Below are 13,129 nucleotides of genomic sequence, written 5' to 3'. Positions count from 1 at the left end.
ATTTGGCATCTTATTAAGAATTTATTTCTTTTCTTTCCAGGTTGGTAAGCAGCCACCATAAAAGCACTTCATTTTAGATTTTCACAATTGTAAGAATCTCATGAATGCCCACATCAGAAAACATTTCTGCATCACCCGCATAAAGATATAGCATGAAGAAAATGCATTTTGCTATGATAGGCTTTACAATCCATAAATCACTCCCGCTTAATCATCTTTTGCAGGGGGGCAGTAGCAAGGATGAACATCATGATGGAGACCTCAATCCGTTCTGGAGTACCTCAGGAAGTGATCATGGTGAAGAGAAAACATAGCTAGTTCATGTATGTTTTGACCACAACTTAAAGTGGCAACCACCTCCAGCAAGAAAGTCTAGTTAACCATGAAAAATGATTTAGATGTTTAATTTGATGAATATCCTGAAATGACCTACAGTGGAAGTCATGGAGGTGGTGCTGACACAGTGTCCTATTGGGCCGGAGATTTCTTCATGGCCAATAGCTTGGTTATTTCTATTGCAAAGTTATGGAACAATCTAAGTGGCTTAAACTTATCCACATTTTAGTGAAGCAATATGATTTTTGATGAGTTTATCAAAGCCCAAATATGATGTCTTGAATTCATGGACCTTGTGAATGAAACTGTGGGGGCCACCTTTGATGACATCCCAATACTCCGAAGAACAATTTAGCGAATCTTTCTAGCCCCAAGGCCTTCACCAAAAGGATAGGAAGAAAAAAATAGAGACATTCATTTCATCCTAGTTGAAGTTGGCCTCTAGAGTTGTAATGTCCGAGGGTATTTAGCCTTTTAATGAGATATATTGGCATTTGAAAGTAGTTCAAGATCTAAATGAAGTTTGGTATCCAATAACCATAATATCGGAAAAAAGAAAACGATAGATTGCCAATGGAGTTAAAATAGGCAAGCCGGTGTAACATCCATCTGCAGAATCGCACATGCATTTTACAATGAAAGAAGCTCTACAGAAAGAAAAGGAAAAATAAATAATAGCGCACCAACCTTCACATGTGTAAATTATTCTCTTTCGATATATAACTCCATCTCCATAGAGTCGATTGCAAGGTTCCATTGTTTTTCGTCCACACTTCAATAGTCACTTCTCCTTTCATTTGCATGTGAGAAGGTGACAGACACTTAAGTAGGGAAAAAAGGCATGCAAGAGAATAACCAAAAGAGCACAACCACTTAGGAATTAGAGGCATCGGAAGAAAGCTAATTCTTACTCGGTAATTCTAATGGCCTTCGAGGTAGCGCATGTCTCTACAAAATTCACCAGACATGGCTCCTCTTACTAGAAGGCTAACAATTTAGTCTGGTCACACGGGAATTTTTGAATGCACTGCTGCTAACCTCTCGCGTTCTCGTGTATGGATCGAACTATTGGGCTCCATGTAGCAGTAGTACTTTGCCACTTTGAATGTCTCATAGGCTCGAGCGTCTCTCGGCAGTAGTAGTGCTTTGGATAGATCTTGGAATGTCCCACTAGCTTGCACGGCCTCCTTCTTCTTAGCGTAATGTGTTTATTGCCTGAGTAATTAACTCGTCAACATAGCAACCTCGAAGGCAATATGATGGCCAGACTTGCACTTATATGAACAATAGTGTTTAACTCGACTGCAATTGAACCTTACATACATGTACTTACTCGTCTTAACAACTGCCTACGCGCTCCAACTAATCATCAATTAACTAACGGATATATAGCTAAAACTTAACACTTTCAGGGCTAGAGTTTAAAAAATGACATGTTTTGGAAAATTCTCAAAATACTATCACAACATTTGGTTGGTGGCTTAAAAAGACGCCAGTTGTTCACTCGGTTAAAATTAAGAACAATTGATCCTAAAGAAAAGTAAGGGCAATTACGACATATTGAGTCTAGTCGTCAGGCCATGTGGTATGGTAAGTAAAGCCAACACGATAAGTTGGACCATCCAGCGCTCGAGCCAATCTTAGTAGCAAGGACACCATTTATAACAAGTAGCAAGGTCACACATTCAGTCGATCGACATACACAGACACAGAACATATATGTCACATGTGCAATGTGGACAGAAAACACACAATAGCAAGCCAAATAGCACACACAAACCACAACATCGGATGGCAGTCGGTCAATGATGAATGGATATGATAGGAACGGCACCTCCGTCATCAATCCTGGCTCTTCCAGCAGGATGGGAATCTTGCAGCCTTGCCCATTTCTTCTATGTGTCCCATTTCTTGGTATTGGTTTTCTGGTTTGTTGTGTATAAGATTGGGTTTATTTTTATGTTTGTTAATTGCTTCTTTCAACTCAACAGGGATCAATTCGCCATTGAACTCGAGCTCCTTCAATTTTGGAAGGTTGTCAATGCCTGACAGACTCCCCACCGTGCCCCTTGTGAAGGACCAGATGATTTTCTCGAGCTTAGGAGCAGATCCGCTGGCGAACTCTATCTTGGTGATGGCAGAACCATCGACAATAAGAAGGTTGAGACTTGGGAACTCATCTTTGTTGAACTTAATCCGGCTTTCAACACAAGCTTCCTCCTTCAGGACTAGGCAGCGCATATATCGTATCTTGGCGAACATTTTCAGGTCATCTTCGCTCAGTTTGGTACTACAAAGAGTCACCTTGGGAACTTTCTCAGCCTTGTCAAATAATGAAAGCTTGTTGTTGTTGTTGTTCAACTCGACTTCCTTCAGTTCTGGAAGGGCTTCGACCCCAGAAAGAGATTGTATGCCATCGGTTGAGCATAAAATGATCTTCTCCAGCTTAAGGACCCCACCTTCAAACAAGATGTCAGTCATGTTAGAGCCCTCAACAAGAAAGCACTTGAGATTTTTGAATTTGACATTCTCGAAGGTGAGCTTGCTGTCGATGTATGCTTTGTCTCGTAGCCTGAGACAAACTATATTGGGAAGTTTGTTGAGGACCTTCAGATCATCCTGCTTCAGTCGGGTTCCAGTTAGAGTTATCTTCGCAAGTTGCAAGAAGTCGTTATGTTTGGTCAGCACTTGAAGAAGTTGCCCCTTTTTTGTGGTTCCAGTAATGCTTAGGCTCTCAAGAAGAAGCTTGGGAGGTTGTTTATAATATTGGAGAACAGTACTTGGAAAATCTTCGTTGGAAGGATCTTGCTTAGTCATGGGAAGAGTGATTTATAGAGACTTGAGGCACTCATGCAAGTCACTGATAGCTCGAAGCAAATTCCTAATGAGTTTGTCATTGTCTCCAATAACCACACCAAGCTTCCTTAGTTGCCACAGCTTTCCAATATCTTTCAAAACTTGATGATTCTGTGCCTTGACATTGGACAATACCTCCATATTTAACATTTTTCCGATCTTCTCAGGAACGTAAGATATTTCAGTACTGCCTGCCCTTGGCACAGGTGTCCAGCTAGCAAACGCTTCAGCTTCAGCAGTAGGACATTTACTGTTGCAGACTCGGGCACATGGGTGTCCCGAATATCCAATACTTCCAGCTCACGGAGGTTGTTGATTTCACTAGGCAGCTGTTTAACATCTGTTCCCCTTAGACTCAGATACTTGAGCAGTACCATTGTTCCGCGGATGTCCTTGAGGTATCGCTGGTTCTCACAACCGAAGCATTTACATCCTTCTAGATCTAGCACCTTGATAATGGATACTCGAAATGATTCTTCATAGAGCTTTTCGAAGAATCTGTTGATTTTATCAGAGCGACGGATTCGAAGATTGTTGAAAATGGAGAAGTGGCGAGCCAAGTAATGTGACAGCCGTGTTTCTATAATGCGTTGTTTTCTGGCGATCTTGGTTATGAATCCATGAACTACATCACCTATTACACAGCTCTTCACCTGTCCTGTTGCACTAATATCAGCAGGATAAACAAGCCACCGGTTAATTAGCGCATCAAAACATCGATTGGCATGTCGAACAGAACTCACCCAGTCTTGCTTGGTCATCAACCCCTCTACAACCCACCGTCCTATCAAGGTTGACCGCCTGATGTGTTGTCATCGAGGGAAAATTGCTAGGTATAGCAAGCAAGACCTGTATTCCTTAGGCAGGTCACTGTAAGAGAACATGAACATCTTCTTAGCAATGATATTGCCGTCGAATGAGTTGTGCCCAGATGTGGGTGAAGCTTGAGGTACCGGCTTCAGGGCTTTGTGCAACTTGCTTAGCTCTTCATGGCTCCTCTTGGGGTTGGCGTGCAAAGCATGAATGAAGATCTTCATGCAGAATTCTTGTTGCTTACACTTGTCCAAGATGTCAATATAAATCTTCGGGTTATCTTCAAGCATGTGGTTTTTTTGTAAGCTCAAGTGCAGTATCACAGTAGAGGCCAAGAAGACAATAGTCTATAGGCTCCTGCACTGGCCAACAATATTCTTTGGCTCGTGCTATGTTATCTTTGAATGTCACCATCAGTGCACCAGTTATGCGACCAAACATGCTGAAAGCATTTTTGGTCTCCTCCCATCTAGATACCCAGTCATCATCAAGTTTGAGGATAACAAGGATCTGGCCATCTTGGCTCATCAAACGATCTCCAATTTTGTCCATGATTTCTTTGATTTGGAGCTGGTCTTGCATCGTGCACTCTATTTCCCGAATCTTTGCTATGGTTTCTTTAGTTAGAGCATCCGGAATACAATGCTGACTTTGTATATCATCAACTATATCTATTTTCTTCACGGATTTGTCTTCCTGCAGATCAACTGGACTTGGTTTCTTCGTGGATTTGTCTTCCTGCAGCTCAGCACATGGTTTGTGCACGGATTTCTCCTGAAGGACCTTGCGGATCATTTCTTTGATTTGATCCTCGACCAATATAATGGTGCTAGTGGTGCTGACGGCGCTGGCTTGCTCTTGGATCTGTGGGCGCTTCTTGGTGGTCACCTGGGGGAACACCTCCCTTAGGATCTGTTCATTATTTCATTGAGACGAATTCCCTTTCCTTCATCTTCTTCCATATGCCCTTTAAGCTTCTTGGATGTTCCCTTGATGATAGCCTCGTGTGTGATTGTGTCTTCCTTCCTTTCTAGATCTCTGACTGTGTCTTCCTTCCTTTCTAGGTCTTCTTTGGTAGCAGGCACACCTTTAGTTGGCTTGTGCTTGAGATGCCACAGCGCTTGGAGGAGTACGCCTAAGGGTTTATCTTTAACGGATTCTGGCAGACCCAGCGGGTCTTCATCCATTTGTTCCAAGTTGATCTGCAGTTGTCCGCCCTTCATTTTTTCCATGGTGTTCTTGATTTCTTCAAACTTGTTGGCCAGGTTCATTGCTTGGATTTGTTCTATCAATTGATTGAGCAGCTTCCATTTTTCTAAGCGAATATCACTTTTTATTTTATTAGTCTCGTCTTCGCTGACTTGACCTTGCTGTTGCTGGGGCTGGGGTTCGGCAGATTGAAGCTGCCGCAGGATGTAGTACAGAATGTCCCGAATTCGAAGGGCTCAAGCAAACAAGTGCACTGCCGGGATGTCGACCATGACACTGGGCCTGCTGGGACAATGTTTTTCCCACATTGCCGAAGCTTCCTTCACAATAGCCAGGGTTTCCTCCTTATCCAGTGCCACAATGGCGACTGATGGTACAGGCTCCCCCTCAGCAGTGTGGTGTTGTGCGACATCCTCTATCCATTCTGCTAGCTTCACCCTAGTGTTCTCCTCCAGCGTACGAGGCTGGTAAAATGTCCCTCTTACACCAGAGTGGTTAGTCGTTGCCATTGCTAGCATGAGTTGATCATTGCTCTTTTCTTTTTCATCACCGGAACTAGCGGATGATGAGGATGCTTGCTCCTCCGCTGTAGGCGACAGTGCCGCTGCCGCCTCCTTCGCCGGGACCTCAACGCCATACCTGTAGCATGCCAGAAATAATTAATTAGAATGAAAAGTTCAACCATGTAGCCACAACAACAGATGAAGAAAAATAACTTCTGTAACTGGAATATATATAAGCCAGGTGGAAATTCCGAGACCTTTGATAGGTTTATCTCATCAAATAGTCAAAATGGAGTGGTGGTTTATCTTTCTATTTTATTTTTTTGAGGGCGTTGTGGTGGTTTATTTAGGTAAGACTCTAGAGGAGGGGGGAATTGGCTAGATGTTTTCTCAATGTCCACGTATATACAACTTAAAGCGAATTATCTTCAGAATTATATTATGTGACAAAATAGTCGCTTGGTAGCTGACTAGCTATAATAGTCAGTTTCAGCCGAGAGTTTGCCATTTCATTTATCAGTAGGTATTCATCTAAGTGTTGTTAGTTGCACAGCCATATGCACTAGTAGCATATGATTCCTCCCCTCATTTATTAGTTTTTACTAGTAACTATAAACTCAGTAGTAATTGTTCAATATTTTATCAGAGGCTGACATTTAATTCTAGCATGACTGAACTGTCAGCCTCATTTATTAGTTCCTACTTGTTAATTACTATGTTCATAAGATGAAACCAAAAGGCCAAAAATTAAGCCTAACAAAGCACAACTAATGTTGCATCCCATGTCAAGCGAGTAAGGTCAAAGGCGTACATTGCATGAAGGGCAGCTGGACTATATCCTATTGATGGGTTGATGAGGCCTAGATGCTTTTTTATTCCATGTTGCGTGTATTTAAAATAATTTCTCTTTTATTATCTCTCTAGTATAGTGATACATGCGTTTGTATGTGTGCACTGTTTACATGTATAATTAAATTGTTCATCATTATTTTTTGTCAGGAAAAATGTTCATTACTCCCTCCATTCTATATTGTGTCGTTAATTTATTATAATTTTTTTACTTACAATTCTTTTAATTTCTTGATTTCACAATACATATTATATCCATTTTATTTTTTGATATGTACTATTTTTTGTATTTAATGGTTTTTGTTTTACTTATTTTAATCTATTTCGCGCCACTTAATCCTGAATATTCACGACGACTTCCTTTTCAGATGAATTTTCCACCGGTAATCGTAGATTTCTTTACAACAACTTTCAATTTCTTCCAATTTATTTTTTCTGTTTCACTAGTTGAGCTTTTTCCTCTGACAATTTTATTTTTGTTCCACACTTTTTATTCTTGCAATAATTATGTTCCATGATGAATTTTAGTAATCTTGAATTGCTTCATCATGAGTAATTTGTTCCCGTTATATTAATTTCTCTATTCATGTACTAATCTTGAATTATTCCAGTGACATTATTTTTGTTCCACTTTTCTTGTCCGAATATAAATCCTAAATTATCGTGAAGATGATTTTCCCACTTTTTTGTTCAACAAGTTGTATTGAATTTGTTGCATGGTGATAATTTTTGTTCCACCACTTACTATGGATTGTGCCAAGTTGGCTTCCTTTTTGTTCTGTTGTTAATTATATTTTTATTTCGGTCTTTTTCATTCTAATAGTAATAATGTTGTATCATGATTTTTTTTGTTGCATTAGGAGTCTGAGTTGTCCAATATGATTGTTTTGCTCTACTTATACTAATTCCTTGTCCTAATAATAATCCGGAATTGTCCCACAACTTCCTTTTTGTCTCACTTATTCTTTGTTTTCCAGTAGAAATCCTATATTGTTCCACTTATTTTAATTTTTTGTTGCAATAGAATTATTTATTGATTCCAGCATGACTATTTTGCCACTTATGTTAATTTTCTATTAGTAATATAGCATGGTTCCATGAAAACTTTCAATTTGCTGTACTTATTTCATTTTTTGTTCAAATAGAAATCCTAATTTCTTCCATTACATTTTTTAATGTTTTTTTAACTAGTAGTATTGAATTGTTCCATGATCGTGATGTTCACTTGAGCTGCGTTGTTGAGTGGTCTACATAATTTGGGCCTTAGTGCATTGAATCCTAGTGCATGATTCCATAGTAGGGACTGCCAGATCGGTAGTGGGAACCTGCAAATCCTATTCCAAACCCTCCTTCCTAATAAGCAGAGTGGTAGGGGGCTTGCTTAATGGGCCAACCCATTTCCTTCTATAGTGTTTTCTTCCTTCATTGTCCAATTTACTTGTTTATTTTTGTGGTGTTTATGCGATTTTCCCAAGTTTGTGCATTTCATGGTTTTTACGTCTTTGAAAAAAATATTTTCACCTATTTGTCTTTGTTTCTTATCCTTTTTCATTATTTTATACTTCTCATTTTCATATTTTTCCGTTCAGTTTTATTTTCCGCCAGTGGAATATTTTGCTTGATCAAGGCACTTTTTTTGGATCCCAAACTGATCCCACAAAAAATCTAGGGGACAAAAAAAGAGCCTTGATCAAGGGAGGCGAGCTACATCCACTCACTAGTAGAAAAATGACCTAATATGAGACACATTAGTCCCGGTTCGATTTTGGCCCGGTACTAATGGTACCATTAGTGCCGGTACGAACGGCTATGCATAAATGCCGGTTCGTTTTGAACCTTTAGTACCGGTTCGTGCCACGAACCGGTACTAAAGGGATGGTGGCAGGCTGGCGTCAGGATGGGGCCCCGCGATCACCTTTAGTACCAGTTCGTGGCACAAACCGGTACAAAAGGGCTAACCTTTAGTACCAGTTCATGCCACGAACCGGTACTAAAGGGGTTTGACCTATAGTACCGGTTCGTGGCACAAACCGGTACTAAAGGGCAATTTTCAAACCCCCTACCCCCCCTCCCCGTGTATCGCCATTTCAGTTTTGAAAAATACAAAAGAAAATGATAAAAAATTCAAAAATAAAATTCTTCGAGATGTAGTAATATTACTACATCTACTAGTAAGGAAAATTAAAAAACTAAAATTTGGACATGTTTTGCAAAAAGTGTAGGGAAAATGTAAAACGGCTATAACTTTTGCATACGATGTCGGAAAAAAACGTATAATACATTAAAAAATTCAGCACGAAAATCCGCATCCGATTTTGACAGCCTACGCCTTGTTTGCAATTTTTTAGAATCCTTAAATTCCAAAAGGAGAAAAAGATATGCTCAAATTTAAGTTTTTTTAATTTTGGTTAAATCTGGTCAAACTACTTATTCAAGAAGTATTAATGTTACTACATACTTATTCAAGAATATTAGTGTTACTAAATAATTATTTCAATTTTTTGAATTTTGGTCAAATCTGGTCAAACTATGGTCAAACTTATTCAAGAAATATTAGTGTTACTAAATAATTACTGTTTTTTAGAATAATAGTTTCAAACTCAAACGGTGAAATGTGTGACCTAATGCTCAAGCTAAACTACTGAGGGTTAATAGGATTTACAACTTATATTTGTCAGCAAAACAACAAGTGCAGACTTGAAAAGTAGGGGGAATAGAACTCCGAAGTTAAGCGTGCTTAGGCTGGGGGAGTGAGAGGATGGGTGACTGGTCGGGAAGTTAGACGATTTGGAATGAGTGATCCACACTTGAGTAGTTAAGAGGGGCGATTAGAGACTAAATCATCAAATAGATCAGAAAATTGAAAATAAAAAAAAATCCTTTTTTTCCAAAATTTTCAAAAAGTAATTTAAAAAAATTTCCAAAAAAGGTCCCCCATACCACGGCGCGAGCTCACGCCACGTGGTGGGTCTTTAGTGGCGGTTGGTGTCGAACTGGTACTAAACGGGGAGGGGGGGGGTTAGTCTCCACTATTTAGTCTCCCTTATGAACCGGTATTAAAGCTCCGTTTTCTACTAGTGACTCCTCCAAAAAAGCAAAAACAATATTTGGTGCCTAATTTTTCTGGAAAGATAATAACAAATATTTTTATAGATGTCTAGTATTCATGTACATACATGTTTTTATCAATATATGTTTTAGACATAGGGTAAACATAAATAATAATTTGTGTCGCTACGGATTTGTATTTTGGGTAGCTTTTAAATTGAAGTTTCTTTACTAACATTTTACATGTACTGCTTCCGGTCCTTTCTAATCCACATATAAGACTTTTCTAAAGTCAAACTTCGTAAAGTTTGACCAATTTTATAGATGAAATATCAACATTTATAATACAAAATCAACATCATTAGATGCATCATGAATTTAATTTTCATATTGTATGAATTTGGTATTGTAGATGTTGATATTTTTCTGAATATAAATATGGTCAAACTTTACGAAGTTTAACTTCAAGAAAATCTTATATCCGAAGTAAAAAGGACTAGGGGGAGTATGTTGAATACATTTATAGATATCCGTGAAAAAAATTGAACTTTTTAAACTTCTGATTATATTTTGTACTGTTGAAAATACCATGTTCTATGGAGCACAAAGCAGATTGACACTCTCAACATCCCCTCTCATTTGAGGCAGGCATTTTTAAGGAAATCAATAGATTTTCACTTTTGTGCCACTCTCTTGCCATCCATGTCAGTGCCCCTTTGTTCCTCCATACCTTGGGGTGTCCATGCGACTATTAGGTTATGAATATATTGATGGCACGATAGATCCCTTGACGCACACTAGTGGAGAAACACAACCTTGTGCTGTCATCACTTTATGGTACAAGTTTTTGTTGATGACCAATTATTTCCATTGGTATAATTGTGTCTCTAAGCATTCTCTTATGGTTGTACTGTATTTATTAATTTTTCAAATTTGAAGAATTGCATGTTTAGATATTAGTGCTTCTATTTATACCTTAATGCACTCGAATCGGATGAACAACCATAGTGGAAGCAGGGAACTGCGGTCTGTGAGCAAGTACTGGCGCTATTTGCTTGGCTTCACCATAAATGCAAGAACGTGTGTGAGTATATTGACATAATTTGGAAGTCTCAAAATGAGAAGAATTCTTGTTTAGTATTTTGATGAATTTTTTATGTTTTAACCCTTATTCGAAGCTTTGTTTCCTTATATGGCTGTTTCCTTTTCAATTTACTTGTGATGTATTTTTACTCTTTGAAGCAACATGTATGAAATCTGGGAGTAGTACGCCCTATAATTTACACACTCCTTCACCATGTTTATATCTCAACATAAACCAGACAACTTAGAAATCCACCTTGCGATTTTGTACATACATGAGCCAAGATGTAATTGAATTTCAATGGTTTTGCTATTTCAAAGGCACTTAAAATACCTGACTGCAAATCGATACTAACATTCATAGGATCTGATATTCATACGAGTACAAAGCTATGATAAAATCTACATCGGATGGCTATAAATAATTACATATCAAATGAAAACAAACTATTTGTAAGCCGATTAAGAAATAGTCACTCTTGGATTTCTATTTCTTAGAGCGGTTGTTGAGGCATGTTCTTTGTTATGTTCCCCTTGATTGCATGGATGTCTATTATTAGGGAAAGTTGTAATTGTACAACCATACCAGTACACCTTCTATCTTCACTGTCTATTATTGCATCAAAATTCTTCTGGACAAACTTCTTTTTATTGTTTCTCCAAATAAAAGAAAAATTGAACTCCAAACTTTGCAGATCAACATCACACAAGTATTGCCATGTGCAGAAATATTTTCAGATTTCTTGGCGCAATAGGAATTTTTCAAAACGATACAGCTCATTCAAATTTTGAAATTTGACAACTTTATGGCTTATCAAAAAGATCGGAAACAATTTATACAAAGAGTGGCACTTGTGTGTAGTTGACTTGCAAAGTTCCAATGTCAAATGTCCTCTTGTTTGGAAGAAACAAAAATGAGAAATTTCTATACAAGGATAGCATGGATCTTCATGCAAACTGAATGGTGTAGGTAGAAGGTGTACCCATATGGGGTATGAAAAAACCACACTCTTGTCTATTATTGTTATTTCTGTTGTTAATTGTCTGCCATGGATTTGGAGATAAAAGCGGCTAATTGCGGCAAATATGCTACAGCATAGTGTTCTGAGAATGCAGAAAATGTTACAGTACCTGGTTCGCCGCTCGCCAATGTCATGCGCCCTTTCCCTGAGCACACCCAGCTGGATGGCCGCGCGACGCTGCGCCACAATCTTGTGCACAAACCAGGGAAGCCAGAAGACGTAGCGCCGGAGGCCGCCGCTGGCGAGATGGAGCTCGGGGTTGCCGCGGTACAGGTACATGTCGATGCAGTTGTTGCTGTCCTGGGCGAGCAGTCGGACCTGGTTCATCCACGTGCGCATCTGCTCGTCTTGCTCGCCACCGCCGGGCGCCTTCTTTGACAGGTGCGCTAAGAAGCTCTGCATGCTCTCCATCTCCTCCTGGATGAACTGCACGTCATGCCGGACGCGGCCTAGCAGCAGGGCCTCATTGCGGATGACGCCCAGCTGCGAGCTCACGGCGCCCGATGCAAGCTCCGCCATTGCTAGCTCCTCCCTCCGCCGGCCGGTGGCTTTGTGTCTAGTTCTCCTCGCGCTCTGTATTGGAGATGCACCGGTTGCACAACAACGGTGCCGGCCGGTGGCTTCATGTCTAGCTCAAATCGGTGATGAACTAATTCGGTATGCACCCATGTGGATGGGTGGCAAGAATTTGTGCTTCTTCACGTGCTCAAGGCAAGTATCTGTACCTAGCTTTTCCTTCGAAAGAAAGAAATAGATTCCTTCTTATGTTCACCTTGTGATCAGTATCAGATGTACACCGTCATAGTGTTCTGAGAACTGCTCGATCAAGCCTGATTGGCTTGGATTGGTTTCGTGGAGCCGAGCTGAGCCTACTTTCTACGAGTAGTTCGTTTCTTGACAAGCCAGCAACCAACATGTAAATGCAAGATCAGTTTTGTAGCCACCACGGTTAGTCTTTCAGTCTAAGCAAATTTGTCAAACTAAAATAATTTTGTTCAATTTTTGTAGTGTATAGCACAAAATAATGGCTATATTGCTTGTAAAACATTCCGCGGAATCCTTCATACCACCTCGTATCTTCCATTCCATCCGACCTATGAGCCAAGTCTAGTCTACTTAAAATTAGATGGCCAAAAATTAGGAAAATTGAAAATTTATAGATACATGTTGGAAATTTACATAATAATTTTGTTGATTAATCATTTGAGACATTTGAACCCACAATTTGAGCTTACCTAAACTCTTAAAGTTAAAGCACCCTCAGCTCGCGAGCCCAGCGAGCTAGCTTGAACTTGAGAATGGAGCTAATTAAGTTCTTTGTCCACCACAATATTAACTGTCAACTGTTAAGGCACCGGCCCTTCATGATAATATACGAGGTAGGGGACTCGGTGTGGGTCTTTCTTAAAG

The 13,129-nt window shown here is 39.6% G+C and overlaps 1 pseudogene; it reads right to left on the bottom strand.

Annotated features, from left to right (window-relative positions):
- Positions 1-2,043: 2,043 nt before the first annotated feature.
- LOC119289733 lies at positions 2,044-12,238 on the bottom strand (annotated as a pseudogene).
- Positions 12,239-13,129: the final 891 nt, after the last annotated feature.

This window comes from Triticum dicoccoides, chromosome 4A (genome assembly GCF_002162155.2).
Source record: "Triticum dicoccoides isolate Atlit2015 ecotype Zavitan chromosome 4A, WEW_v2.0, whole genome shotgun sequence".
NCBI lineage: Eukaryota > Viridiplantae > Streptophyta > Magnoliopsida > Poales > Poaceae > Triticum > Triticum dicoccoides.
Note: the sequence above shows the minus strand (reverse complement) of the source record. Positions and strands in the feature narration are given on the sequence as shown.